Genomic DNA, 14,856 nt, shown 5'->3' on the forward strand with positions numbered 1-14,856 from the left:
CAGAAACCTGTGGTTTAGGAAAAATGAGGACAAAATTTGGAGTAAGGACCAGTGATCAAATTTAGACTCCACCTACAGTAGCCAGTGTCGACCTAAACAACAAGCAGAGAGGCTGTCTGAAAGCAAATGGTATTTATTTGGGAATGAGGCAGTTCAATGTAGATATAGTAAACTATGCACATATAGTAAACTGTGCACATATTCATGGAGGTCAAGGAAGACAAAAAGAGAGAGGATTACATAATTGTTTTGATATAATTATCCTTGACTATAATGATCAATAATGAGGGTGATGCCACTCCAAGTTTGAACAGGCAGTGGCTGGACAGATGTCCTCACAGAAGTATTTTTTTATGTATGGTTGCAATACCCTTTGTTCAAGGTTGCAGTTTTATAGAGTCTTTTGTGATAGCTTTTGCTATTCTGTGCAATTCCAACTATATGGCATGCTGGGGATGGTAAAACTATGGCTACAGTAAAACTATCACTGATAGACGGGGATTAGGGAGGAAGAATGAATAGACAGAGCACAGAGGGAATTTTAGGCCAGCTAAACTACTCTCTGTATAATGCTACAATGGTGGAGACATATCATTATAAATTTATGCAGACCCATAGAATCTATAACACCAAGAGTAAGCCTTAATATAAACTATGAACTTCGGGTGATAATGGTGTCTCAATGTGGGTTCCTCAATTGTAACAAATGTATCACTGCTGTTCCAGGTGTTGACTTTCTAGTAGTTAATTACAACCACCTCAGCTAAATCTCCCCACACATCATTTAAAAATTGAGCAGATCAAATAACCAAATTGAGTAGATGTACCAATCTTTATACATCTATGATATAAAGACAACCACCAATGGCCCATTTCTTCAGCACAATTAAAAAAGAAAGGACACCATAAGCTTAAAATGACCTGTAAATAGACAAACATAAACTTCCAGCAGAGTCATTTCTACAGCTCCCACCACACACTTTACTGAAGATGAGGGAGGATCCAGAAAGACTCCAGAAAGAGAAGACAAGGTGCAGGTAAAACTAGCTGCAGAAGGAAAAGTCCCGATTATGTGGGAACGTAGTAAAAATGCATGGTGAAGGGGAAATCGAAGTGGAGAAAATGGAAGATTCTATCAACAGTAAGCCAAAAAAAATGGAAGGACACACAATTCCTTCCCTGTATGTATGAAAACAGCCACTCAAGAAAAAAATCTTTACATCTCACTACTGATAGAAGATGGCACAATTGAATCGTATAAATCATCCCAGTAGCCAACTCTATTCACAAAGTAAAATATACTAGAAGTATATTTTCTCTATTAAGAGTACAATAAGACAAAGACAAAAACTGAGAATAAAAATATTTTGGCTGATAAATATTTTCTCCAAAAAGTTAACAATGAAACACAAGATACCTCTATTACAACACTTCTCAAGCAAGCATTTACAGATTTTAAAAATGTGCACACAACAACAAACATACACTCTGGCTCGGAAGTTTAAAAACTAAGAACAGAAATTAATTCCATCATGTAAAAAAAAGAACAAATGAGAGTTTATTTAATTTCAAGAAGAAAAAGAATCAAAAGAAAAATTCTATTGGAAATAAGGACTATAAGATGCCCCAAGGAGAACAGATTAAAATAAAAATGTAATGTGGGTCATTGAAGAAAAGAAAGAAAAGAACGAAGAGATTGAAAATGAGATGAAATAGAAAGGATTAGAGGGAAATTTATTGAAATGGAAGACAATGAAAGAAGATTAAACATATGTATAATTGGATTCTCTGAAGAAGGAAAAAGCTATAAACAGTGGAACAGAACTAATATTTATAACTGCAACTCTAGAAAATATTTCAGAAATAATACTTGAATCTACATATTGGAAAGATCCACAATGTACCAGGGAAACTTATCTGTAACAATGTCAAGACATATTCTAATAAAATTATAAGATTTTATTGGAAATAAAATATTCCCAGATCCTCTAAACTAAAAGATCTAATAATTTACAAGGTCAAGCAAAATTATCTGGCATAAGATTTCTCAAAAGCAATATGCAAGGCAACATTAAAGCAGCATTTTCAAGAAACTCAATGAAAGAATATATGAACCAAGCCAAACTGTCCCTCAAGTATCAAGGCTACAGAAGAATGGTTTCAAACATGTAAGAATGAGCCTTTACTGAAGCACCAGCTAGAGGATGAGATTCACTCAGCTAAAAATGACTGAAGAAAATTCAGCAAAAGGACTACTGATGAGCACTTAATATAGTTAATTATGGACCTAAAACTAAAAGTGGGGAAAACATGAGAGACTAATATATAAATGTTCTATATTCTGACAAACTAGAAATAACATAACTAAAAATTTAGAAAAGGAAAAAAATCTAAAATAAACCCTTTGGTGGATAGATCATGCACAGTACTCAAAGAATACCATTAGAAACTGACAAAACAAATTGTAAAAAATTAAATAAGAAAACAGAAATAAGGGCACTAAGAAAGACGTAAGTTAAAAAAAATTACAGAAAGAAAGAAAAATAGTAAATATAATACTCATAGTAATTACAATAATGTGACTGAATTAAGACTACACCTGCAAGTCATATCAATAAATGTAAATGAGCTTAACTCATCTGTTAAAAGATCTTCATTTTGGTTTACAAAGCAAGACACAAATGTCATATGCTGGAGACATGAGACACATCTGAAACAAAGGATTCAGAAAGGCTAAAAATGAAATGATGAGAAAAGGCATACCAGGAAAACTGAAATAATAGAAAACACAGGTAGCAATATATATGTCATACAAAGTGAAATTCAAGCAATAAACATTACATGAGACAAAGAACTTTTTAATACTAAAAGCCAAAAGTCACAGGAAAGACAGTACAGTTATGAATATCTAAGTATCAAGTATAACAGAGACCACTTTTACGAGGCAGGAACTACAGGAAATGCAAGGAGTCGACTACTAATAGGATACTTGAACACATCACTCTCAGTGCAATTCAGATCAACCAGAAAAAGATAAGAAAGGTTATAGAAGGCCTAAGCAGTGTAATCAATATGATAGGTCTTATGGATATATATCAAAAGTTAAGATGTGATAATAGAATGTATACCTTCAAATGCATGCACAGAATATTCACATAAATAGTTGTTATAGTGGGACACAATAATGCAGAAATGTGCAAATACTACTCTGACCACAGCTCAATAAATCTGGAAATTAATCACAAAATCAATAAACTTAAAAAATTCCCACCAGGAAATTTTTGAAAACTTGCACAACTTATATTTAATGCCCTTGATGAAAGAGAAAGTACTAACCTAAATTACAAAATTTCTAAAAATAAATATAATAAAAATACTCCTAGTGTGGACCTATGAGAACTAGACCCAACACATTTATACAGAACACTACACCCAACTAAAGCAGAATGCAAAATCTTCTCAAGTGTACATGGAATATTCTTCAGGACAGAGCATATTTTAGGCAATAAAATACGCCTCAATAAAGCTAGTAAGATGGACATCATACGAAGTATCTTCTCCAGCCACAATGGACTGACACCAGAAATTAATAACAGGAAAACTGGAAATTTCACAAATATGTGGAACTTAAACAACACATATGTAAGTGACCAGTTGGTCAAAGAAGACATCACGGGGAAATTAGAAAATAGTTTGAGATGAGTGAAACAAAAGCACAATATGCAAAAATTTATGGGGGCCACCTTCAGTGGCTCACACCTTAATCCCAGCATTTTGGGAAGCTGAAGTGTGTGGATCACCTGAGATCAGGAGTTCAAGGTGAGCCTGGCCAACATGGTAAAATCCCTACTAAGAATACAAAAATCAGCTGGGCACAGCAGTGCATGCCTGTGATACCAACTACTGGGGAGGCTGAGGCAAGAGAATCGCTTGAACCCAGGAGGTGGAGGTTGCAGTGAGCCGAGATCACGCCGCTGTACTCCAACCTGGGTGATAGAATGAGACTCTGTCTCAAAAAAACAGAAAACAAAAAACAAAAAACAAAAAAAAAAACCACTTATGGGATGCAGTGAAAGCAATGGTCAGAAATTATAAATTTAGAAAATTTAGAAATTTTCATTATAAATTTAGTAATTTATAATTCCTGACCACTGTTTTCACTGCATCCCATAAGTCTTTTTAAAAATTTTTACATGTTGTACTTTTTTAATGTAAACAAATACATGAAAAAAGAATAAAGATCTCGAATCAGTAACCTACCATTACATTTTGAGGAACTATAAGAAGAATAAGCTGAACCCAAAGCTAGCAGAAGGAAGGGAATGATCAAGATTAAAGCAAAAGTCAACAAAATAGAGAATAGGAAAAAATACAGACTCAATGAAACCAAAGTTGGTTCTGTGAATAGATTAACAAAGCTGACAAACTGTTAGCTAGAATGACAAATGACAAAGAAAAAAAGAGAGAAAACTCATACTACCAAAAAAAGAAAAGAAAGTAAGGACATTGCTACCAACATTAAAGAAATTAAAAAGGATTATAACACTACGAACAACTGTACTCCAATAGAATTAGATAACCAAGATGAATGGCCAAATTCTTAGAACACTCATATTACAAAAACTGACTCAAGAAGAAATAAGAAAATATGAACAGATCTATAAAAATTAAAGATATCCAGTAATCAAAAACCTCCCAATAAAGGAAGTAGCCTTCACTAGTTACCAGTTATTAACAACAACCTTTCTCCAGCTCTTCTAAAAATCGAAAAGGAAGGAGTACTTCCTAACTCATGAGGCCAGCGTTACCGTGATCCCAAAGGCAGACAAAGGACATTGCAAAAAAAAATTACTAACCAATATTCCTTATGAATATAGATGCAAAAATCTTTAACAAACAGTATTCAAACTGAATCCACTAGCATATTAAAAGAATTATATGTCATGACCAAGTGGGATGTATCCTAACAATGCAAGGCTGGCTAAATTAATCAACCACATTGAGGGAATGAAAGGCAAAAAAAAAAAAACCCATAATCATCTAAATTCATCCAGAAATGTATGTATAGCATACATCCACAATATATCCAATATCATGGTAAACACTGAACATACCAGGAATTGAAGGGCACTTCCTTAACCTGATAAAGGACATTTATGAAAAACCCGCAGCTAATATCAAAATTAATGATGAAAGGCTGAAAGCTTTCCTTCTAAGATCAAGAATCAGATAAAAATGCCTGATTTTGGCCGGGTGCTGTGGCTCACGCCTGTAATCCTAGCACTTTGGGAGGCCGAGGCGAGTGGATTGCCTGAGCTCAGGAGTTTGAAACCAGCCTGGGCAACATGGCGAAACCCCATCTCTACTAAAAATATAAAAAAATTAGCCAGGCGTGGTGGCTGGGCGCCTGTAGTCCCAGACTTGGGAGGCTGAGGCAGGAGAATTGCTTGAACCCGGGAGGTGGAGGTTGCAGTAAGACGAGATCACGCCACTGTACTCCAGCCTGGGGACAGAGCGAGACTGCATCTCAAAAAAAACAAAAAACAAAAAACAAAAAAAACTCCGGCTTTTGTCACTCCTATTTCAACAATACACTGCAATTAGGGAAGGAAAAAAGAGGCATACCAACTGGAAATAAATAAGTAGAATTATCTCTATTTCCAAATGGTTCTACAGTTTGAGTATTGGTGTCTCCCTACTCCAAATTCCCAATTAAGATAGTATTTAGAGGTGGGGACTTTAGGAAGTCAATCAGGTCATAAGGGCAGAGTCCTCATAAATGAGATCAGTGCCCTTATAGAAGAGGCTTGAGAGAACCTGTTTGCCGCTTCTGCCATTTGAAGATGAAGCAAGAAGCCACCATATTTGAAGCAGACAGTGACTCCTTACCAGGCACTGAATCTGCTGGCCCCTTGATCTTGGACTTCCCAACTTCCAGAACAGTGAGCAATACATTTCTGTTGTTTATTAATTAAGAAGTTGAAGATTTTTTTATAGCAGTAGGAACAAACTGAGACAGATGGAATGATCTTATACAGTGCAGTATACAGAAAATCCTAAAGAATACACACACACACACACACACACACACACACACACCCCTATTATATGGCCTATGGCCAATAAATGAATTCAGCAAAGTTGCAGAATACAAAATCAATGCGCAAAAATCAGTTGCATTTCTAAACTCCAACAATGCACAATCTGAAAAGCAAATTAAGAAAACATTTCCATTTATAATAGTATCAAAAAGAATAAAATACTTAGAAATAAATTTAAATAAGGAGGAGACTTGTACACTAAAAACTGCAAAACATTACTAAAAGAAATTAAAGAATACAGAGTAAATCCAGAGACATCTGTGGTCATGGATTGGAAGACAATATTAAGATAGCAACACTCCTGCAAACAATCTACACACTTAATGCTATACTAATGGAGGTATAGTTGTACTGGCATAAGGAGAGACATATACACCAATGTCATAGAATTGCGTGTCCAGAAATAGCGCCATATGCCTACAGTCAGTTGATTTTGAACAAGGGTGTCAAAACCATTCATGGTGAAAGAATAGTATGAAGTTCTAATCCTTTAATTTTACCTTGGTTTTTCCTAATCCTGAAGCTAATCTAGGGGCTCCTAACCAAAAAGGGCATCTCATCATCGTATAAACGACACTCTTTTTCACTCTGGAGATTCCACAGGTTTTAGGAGTTGTGTGCCAAAAACCAAAGACAAAACCCAAGTATCTTTTAAAAATTATAACACAGAGAGTGTATCTGGAAAACCCTAAAACAGAAATAACAAAACTAACCCAGACTGTAAGACAAACCAGTATTATTGGCATATATGATTAATATGCAGAAATCTGCAATATGTTTTTTAATTGACAAATAAAATCATATATATTTATGGTATGCAACATAATGCACGTTATGTATACACAAACAATGGCCATTTAGATGATAAAATGGTAGAGAAAATTCCATTTACAGTAACAAAAAAGAAGAATAAATATTTGGGAATAAATTTATCAACAAGAAAATCTATATGAGAAAAAAATTTAAAACACTCCTGAAGACACAAAAGTCTTGAACTAGACATCCCTTGCTTTAGCCAGGATAGCAATATTATAAGGATGCCAGTTCATTTATAAATTTAATACAATCCCAATAAAAATATGAATAACCCTTTTAAAGTCAATACTAAAACCCCTATAGAGGCCAGGCTCAGTGGCTCACGCCTATAATCCCAGCACTTTGGGAGGCCAAGGCTGGCGGATCACCTGAGGTCAGGAGTTTGAGACCAGCCTGATTAATATGGTGAAACCCCGCCTCTACTAAAAATACAAAAATTAGCCAGGCATAGTGGCAGGCACCTGTAATCCCAGCTACTCAGGAGGCTGAAGCAGGAGAATCGCTTGAACCTGGGAGGTGGAGGTTGCAGTGAGCAGAGATAGTGCCATTGCACTCTAGCCTGGGCGACAGAGTGAGACTCCGTGTCAAAAAAAAAAAAAAAAAAAAAAAAAAAAAGGCCCTACAGAAAAGAAAATATGCAAGAATAGAATGAAAACAGTTAAAACGGAAAATCTACAAGGGAGACTAGGCCTACTGAAAAGTAAAACATACCAAAATGCCTTCATAATAAAACAGTGTGGTTCTGGCACATGAATGACAAACAGGCCAGTGGAAAAGATGAGAAAATAACACAACTACAGGCATAGATAAATACGTGTATAATAAAAGTGGCATCGCATATCGACCGAGAAAATAAAGTTTTTAATACATGGGACAAGTATACAGCCATTTGGATAGATAAAAGGAAAAAAAGAGATGCACACTTCACACCATACACAAGTAATACTCAGCATGGACCCTGAGAAGGCGTGTCATCAGTTATGTGGTGCCAGGCTACAGTTGCAAGCTCCTCATCTCTCAGTCAAGTGGGAAGGACAACAGCATTGCTAGGTCTTCTTCCAGTTCTGAGAAAAGGGAGTCAAAATTCATGAAACCTGACACTTGGGTCTCTGCCATCCCAGTCTAAATGCCCTGGTGAGAGCTTAATCTGTACATGACAGCAATCGTGAGACACCAGGTGCCATCTGGAGTGTGAGCTACCTGCAGCCCTTCAAGGGAAAACAGGATTCAGATCCACTTTTTAGAGAAAACAGCGGTTCTCAGAGCATGTTCCCAGGGGTGCTTGGGAATACCCAAGACCTGTTCAGGACTCTGCTAGGTCAGAACTATTTTCATAATAATTTAAAAACTGTATTTATCTTTTTCTCTTATTTTCTCCCTATATTCGGCAGTGTTTACTGTACTATATGACATATGATTCTATTTCAGATTAAATGCAGAAGCAGACCTGAGAATTCAACTGTCTCTATTAAGCTGGATAGTGAAAGAATTTGTAAAAATGTAGAATTATGCCACTCCTCACATGTTTTTTGGTTTGTAAAGATATTGTTCTGTTTCATATAAATGTTATTTATACTAATGTAATGGGTTAATTATTGTTACTTTAAAATAAATTAATAAGTAAATAGGCTAGATATATTAGTTTTAATATCTCATATAATAAATATCAATAGCTAAATACCTACATACCCATTTCTTTGAAGTCTTCAGTGATTTTTAAGAGTGTAAAGGGGTCCTGAGACAAAAACGTTGGAGGTCTGTTGAGTTACAGAAACTCAGAGAGGTTAAGTGACTTCCCTACTATCACATAGCATGTGTCAGACAGATGTCTGTCCACCTCTGGACTTTACGCTCTTTCGTTTCTTGTTTGACTGCGTTCCAGCCTTTGCATTACCCCACATGATACATGCAAATTGGATGCCACTTTTTAAAAAACCCTTACTTAAATAATTCTATTTTCATTTGGTGCAGTGTTTGTGCTTTGCCAGTGGAGTATAAAACACTTATTCTTTCCACTCACTCAGATCTGGAGTTGAAGTAGTTTACAGGACAAGGACACCAAGCTCTCCACTTAGGGTGTTACCTAGAAAGGCTTTCTGATATCTCAAGGTTGTGCAAGGGAAAGCTCACACCAGCATTTCTTTTGAGATAGACCTGCTTTGGACAGTCATCTGCCACAGGGTGAGGTGGTGTGGGACACAGAAGGCAACAGAGGAGAAATAAGCAGAAAAGAATAAATGTCCAAACTGCTTGGCAATGCACAGTGTATATTACAATGCACGGTGTATATTACAATGCACAGTGTATATTACATAGCTGTATATTACCCAGTGTATATTACATGTTATGTTACATATACACAGTGTATAATATATTATATATTACACAGTGTATATTATCGTATATTACACAGTGTATATTACATATTACACCGTATATATCACATGTAAATAGGTGTACAATGTGCAGTAGAAAGGCATGCACTTATACATGTAAAAAGCAGGAAGTATAGTTAAATCACTGTACTTACCAACATATCCTTCACTGTAGCTATCATTTCCACTTTTTCCTATTTTATTTTATTTTATTTTAATTTTTTGGGACACAGTCTAACTCCGTTGACCAGACCGGAGTGCAGTGACGCCATCTCGGCTCACTGCAACCTCCGCCCTCTGGGTTCAAGCGATTCTCCTGCCTCAGCCTCCTGAGGAGCTGGGACTACAGGCATGGGCCACCACGCCTGGCTGATTTTTGTATTTATAGTAAAGACAGGGTTTCACCGCGTTGGCCAGGCTGGTCTTGAATTCCTGACCTCAAGTGATCCGCCCACCTTGGCTTCCCAAAGTGCTGGGATTACGGGCGTGAGCCACCGCACCTCGTTCTATTTTATTTTGTTCCCTCCAAATCATACCTCATTCAAAGCTCAAAAAAGCTAAATAGGGCTGGGCACCATGGCTCACGCCTGTAATCCCAGCATTTTGGGAGACCTAGAAGAATCGCTTGAACCTAGGAGGCAGATGTTGCAGTGAGCTGAGATTGGGTGACAGAGTGAGATTTGTCTCCAAAAAAAAAAAAAAAGCTAAATATATTAATATATTTGTGCACCAGCAGGGGTCCAGGAACAAAACTGTATGTGCCATGGGGCTTGGTGCCCTCCCAGCATTGGCACAGGACTCAAAGAAGGCTGGTAACTGCTGAGGAAGTGGAGTGTGTGTGCGTGTGTGTGTGTGTGTGTGTGTGAGAGAGAGAGAGAGATCGAGAGAGAGAGAGAGACAGAGACAGGCAAAAATTAGCACTGTTAGCTACCATATGTGACTCTGATAATAATAACCCCTACACCCCTACATTTATTTTCCTTTGTATACTGGTGTATTTGGACAGCACATAGTATCAATCAGGGTTCCACTAGGGAATTAAATAATGTGTGTGTGTTTGTGTGTACCTATATGTATGTATGTGTGTGGGGTGTGTATACACTCCCCCACCCCCCACATACATGAATTAGCTAGCACCTTTGTTGAGGTGGCTGGGCAAGTCTGAATTTCATAAGGCAGATGATCAGGAAGGGTAGATAGGAACTCTCTGGTGCAAACTAAAGCTGCTGTCCACAGGACTTTTTGCTTCTTCAGAGGAATCTCAATTCTGCTGTTAAACTGTTTCAATGGATAGAATCAGGCCCATCAAGATTATCTAGAATAATCTCCCTTACTAAAAGTCAACTGATTATGGACCTTAATCACATCTACAAAATACCTCACAGAAACACCTAGATTAGTGTTTGACTGAATAACTGTGGACTAGAATAGGTGGCCTGGCTAAGTTGACATATGAACTGACCGTCAAAGCTCACAAAACTGAGCTTTGACTTGGATGAACAGCAACTCCCTTATATTGCTAGTAGGAGTATCCGATGGTTTGACCATGTTAAGAAATAGATATTATCCAGTAAAATTGACGATAGCCATATCTCATGACTCAACAATAATCCTAGAAATAGATATTATCCAGTAAAATTGACAATAGCCATATCTCATGACCCAACAATAATCCTAGGATTTCAAAACTTTTTCAAAAATGTTTTCGAAAATTTTCAAAATTTAAAATATTTCAAAAGTTTTCTTGACCATAGCTGATAGCTGAAAACAACAGCAGAATGGATAAGAAATAATGGCATATTTATATAATGAAATAATGTTCATCATACACAAAACAGAAATGAATAACAACCAATATGTACAATAACATATATAATGTCGGAGGAGAGAAGACAGACACAAACAAGTACTGTATGATTTCATTTTCTTAGGTGAAAAAGCAAAACTAAAGCATATTGTCTAGGATTTATAATAAAGAGGTAAACTGTAAAGAAAATCAAGAAGTGAGTTTTAGAAAGTCAGGACTGTGATTGCCTGAACATGAGGATGAATAGGGCTCGATAGGAAGGAGTGTGTCAGGGAACTGGAGCTACACTATTTCGGTTTTGGACTTTGGTTGTAAAAACAAGAGGGTATATTTTACAACAATTTGTCATGTTATACATGTGTGGTTTAGGTTCTCCTCTATATGTGTTATTTTCTTTCTTTTTTTTTTTTTTTTTTTTGAGACGGAGTCTCGCTGTGTCTCCCAGGCTGGAGTGCAGTGGCGCGATCTCGGCTCACTGCAAGCTCCGCCCCCTTGGTTCACGCCATTCTCCCGCCTCAGCCTCCCAAGTAGCTGGGACTACAGGCCGCTACCACGCCCGGCTAATTTTTTGTATTTTTAGTAGAGACGGGGTTTCACCGTGTTAGCCAGGATAGTCTCGATCTCCTGACCTCGTGATCCACCCGCCTCGGCCTCCCAAAGTGCTGGGATTACAGGCTTGAGCCACCGCGCCCGGCCTATTTTCTAAATTTAAAAAGTAAAAAAAAAAAACATGAAAAACAAAACCATAAAACCTTTGTTAAAAAAACATCCAGTTAGTTGAGCAACACAGTCGATGGGGAGTCTCACCAACCAGACATAGCCAGAGATGCAGTCTCCCTTCCAGACAGGCCTGGGATTCCACTCCCTCATGGAGAGATACTCAGGCAACTAGATGGCACTGGTGAGAGTAACATGAGACAAGGCAAGATAGATATTCAGAAAATGTTATGGGCATCATCTACTTTATAAAACTGTGTGCCTCACCTTGGGAAAGTTTGGGCTGCCAGTGGCTCTGGAGTGTTTCCAGGAGCACCATAGCCTTCCATCACTAGGTCTTTTCAGTTTTTGTTTGCTTGGGTTGTTTTGTTTTGTTTTGATTTTAGCAATTCTGGTATGTGAGAGTAAAAAAGAGAGACAAAGGAATGAGAAACAGTTGAAGCAAACAGAGCATGAGCAATGAAATGGCAGATTAATCACTAACATATCAACAATTATCTTAAATATAAGTGGTCTAGATACATGGATCAAAAAAGAGAGATTTGCAGAGTGGATTAAAAAAACAGAAAATTGGCTGGGCACAGTAGTTCACGCCTGTAATCCCAGTACTTTGGGAGGCCGAGGTAGGCAGATCACAAGGTCAGGAGATGGAGACCATCCTGTATAACATGGTGAAACCCCGTCTCAACTAAAAATACAAAAAAATTAGCCGGGTGTGGTGGTGGGTGCCTGTAGTCCCAGCTACTTGGGAGGCTGAGGCAGGAGAATGGTGTGAACCCAGGGGGCGGAGCTTGCAGTGAGCTGAGATTGCACCACTGCACTCCAGCCTGAGCAGCAGAGTGAGACTCTATCTCAAAAAACAAACAAACAAACAAACAAACAAACAAACAAACATAAAAAACACAAAAACCCAGAAAACTACAACCCAACTATATGCTATTTATAAGAAACTCACTTCACTTATGACATATGAAAATACAAAACGATCATGTACCACATAATAATGTTTCTGTCAATGACAGAGCTCATATACAACTGTGGTCCTATAAGGCTACAATACTGTATTTTTAATTACATTTTCAGTGTTTTTACATGTTTAGATACACTAATACTTACCATTGTGTTATAATTGACTGTGCTATTCAGCATAGTACTATGCTGTACAGGATTGTAGCCTAGGAACAATAGGATATACCATATAACCCAGCCCAGATATGTTAGGTATACCATCTAGGTTTGTAGAAGTACGCTCTATGCTGTTTTACAATGAGGAAATCATCTAATTGACTAATAGTGCATTTCTCAGAATGTATCTCCAGTGCTAATTGAGGAATAACTCTACATCAAAATTTGTGGGATGCAGCTAAAGCAATGCTGAGAGGAAAATCTATGCCCACATTAGAATTGAAGACAGGCTTCAAATCAATATCCTAGGTTGTCACCTCAAAAAACTATACAAAAGTAGCAAAATAAGCCCAGAGAAAGCAGAAAAAAGGAAACAATAAAGCTCAGAGCAGAAATCAATAAAGTTGAAAATAGAAAAACAGTAGAGGAAATCACTGAAACAAAAGTTTGTTCTTGAAAAAAAATCAATATAATCAACAAACCTCTAGCAAGACTGATAAGAATAAAAGAAAGAGGATACATACACCAATATCAATAATGAAATAGGGAATACTACAACAGACATTGCAGTCATTAAAAAGATGGTAGAAAAAAACAGTAGGACCAACTTTACCTTCATAAACTAAGCAATTTATAAGAAATAAATGAATTCTTCAAAAAGCACAAACTACCAAAAGTCAACCAAAATGAAATAGACTGCTTGAATTGTTCTATACCTATTTTAAAAGCTGAATTCATAATTCCTCACAACCTGGAGGTTTCCCACATGGTTTCAATGGGGAATTCAACAAAATATGTAAAGAATGAATGCCAATTTTACACAATTTCTTTTAGAAATTAAAGAGGAGAGAACCCTTTTCAACTTATTTCATGAGGCCAGTATTATCTTGATGCCAAAATGAGATGAGCACAGCATAGAGGAGGAAAGCTGCAGACCAATATTTCTTATAAATTTAGATTTTAAAATCTTCAACAAAATATTAGCAAACAGAATTCAAGAATGTGTAAAAATAATTGTATCCAATTACCAAGTGAAATCTATTACAGGTCTGCAAGGAGGTTCAACATTCAAAAATCAGTTAGTTTAGTGCAGTTTGCCATGTAAATATGCTAAAGAAGAAAAATCACATGATTCTAGAAACTGACACAGAGCATTTGGCAAAATTCAGCATCTATGTATGACAAAATCTCTTAACAAATTAGGAATCAAGAAGGACTACCTCAATTTGATAAAGAACATCCACAAAAAGCCCTACAGTTAACATATTTAATAGTGAAAGATGAAATGCTGCTTTCCTTCAACGACCGGAAACAAAGCAAGGATGTCCACTCTCACCCTTCTTATTCATCATAGGATTGGAAGGCCTAGCCACTGAAGCAAGGGAAAAAAACAAAATAAAAGGCATACAGGTGGGAAAGGAAGAAATAAAACTGACTGTATTTGTAAATGAGATAATTGTCCATGTAAGAATTCACAAAGAATCTACAAAAACACTCTTAGAACTAATAAGTGAGTCCGGTAATGTTGCAGTTTAAAAGACCCAGACATACAAATAAATCACTCTTCTATATATAACAATGAAGATGTAAGAATTGAAAATTTAAAACACAATGCCATTTATGTTCACTCTAAAGATAATGGACTGCTTTGGTATACACTTAACAATACATGTACAGGATCTGCCTGTTGAAAATTACAAAATGCTGATGAAAAAGTTTTTAAAAGACTTACATATATATAGAGAGACATACTGTGTGGATTAGAAGACTCAACATAGTACACATGTCATTTCTACTGTTAAAGAAAAAATATTATTCACGAAGCTTATTAAAGATAGTAGAGAGGCTTTATTCAGGACTTTTGCTACAGATATAGGCACTGTATAACTGTATACAGCTACAGATATAGGCACTG

General features: G+C 36.7%; 1 protein-coding gene across 1 annotated transcript in view; it reads right to left on the minus strand.

The window, feature by feature from the left end:
- HUS1 (HUS1 checkpoint clamp component) overlaps positions 1 to 14,856 on the minus strand; it is a 154,370-nt gene that overhangs the window by 117,013 nt on the left and 22,501 nt on the right. The gene's annotated exons all lie outside the window — the stretch shown is intronic.

The sequence above is a fragment of the Macaca thibetana genome, chromosome 3, assembly GCF_024542745.1.
Source record: "Macaca thibetana thibetana isolate TM-01 chromosome 3, ASM2454274v1, whole genome shotgun sequence".
Classification (NCBI taxonomy): domain Eukaryota; kingdom Metazoa; phylum Chordata; class Mammalia; order Primates; family Cercopithecidae; genus Macaca; species Macaca thibetana.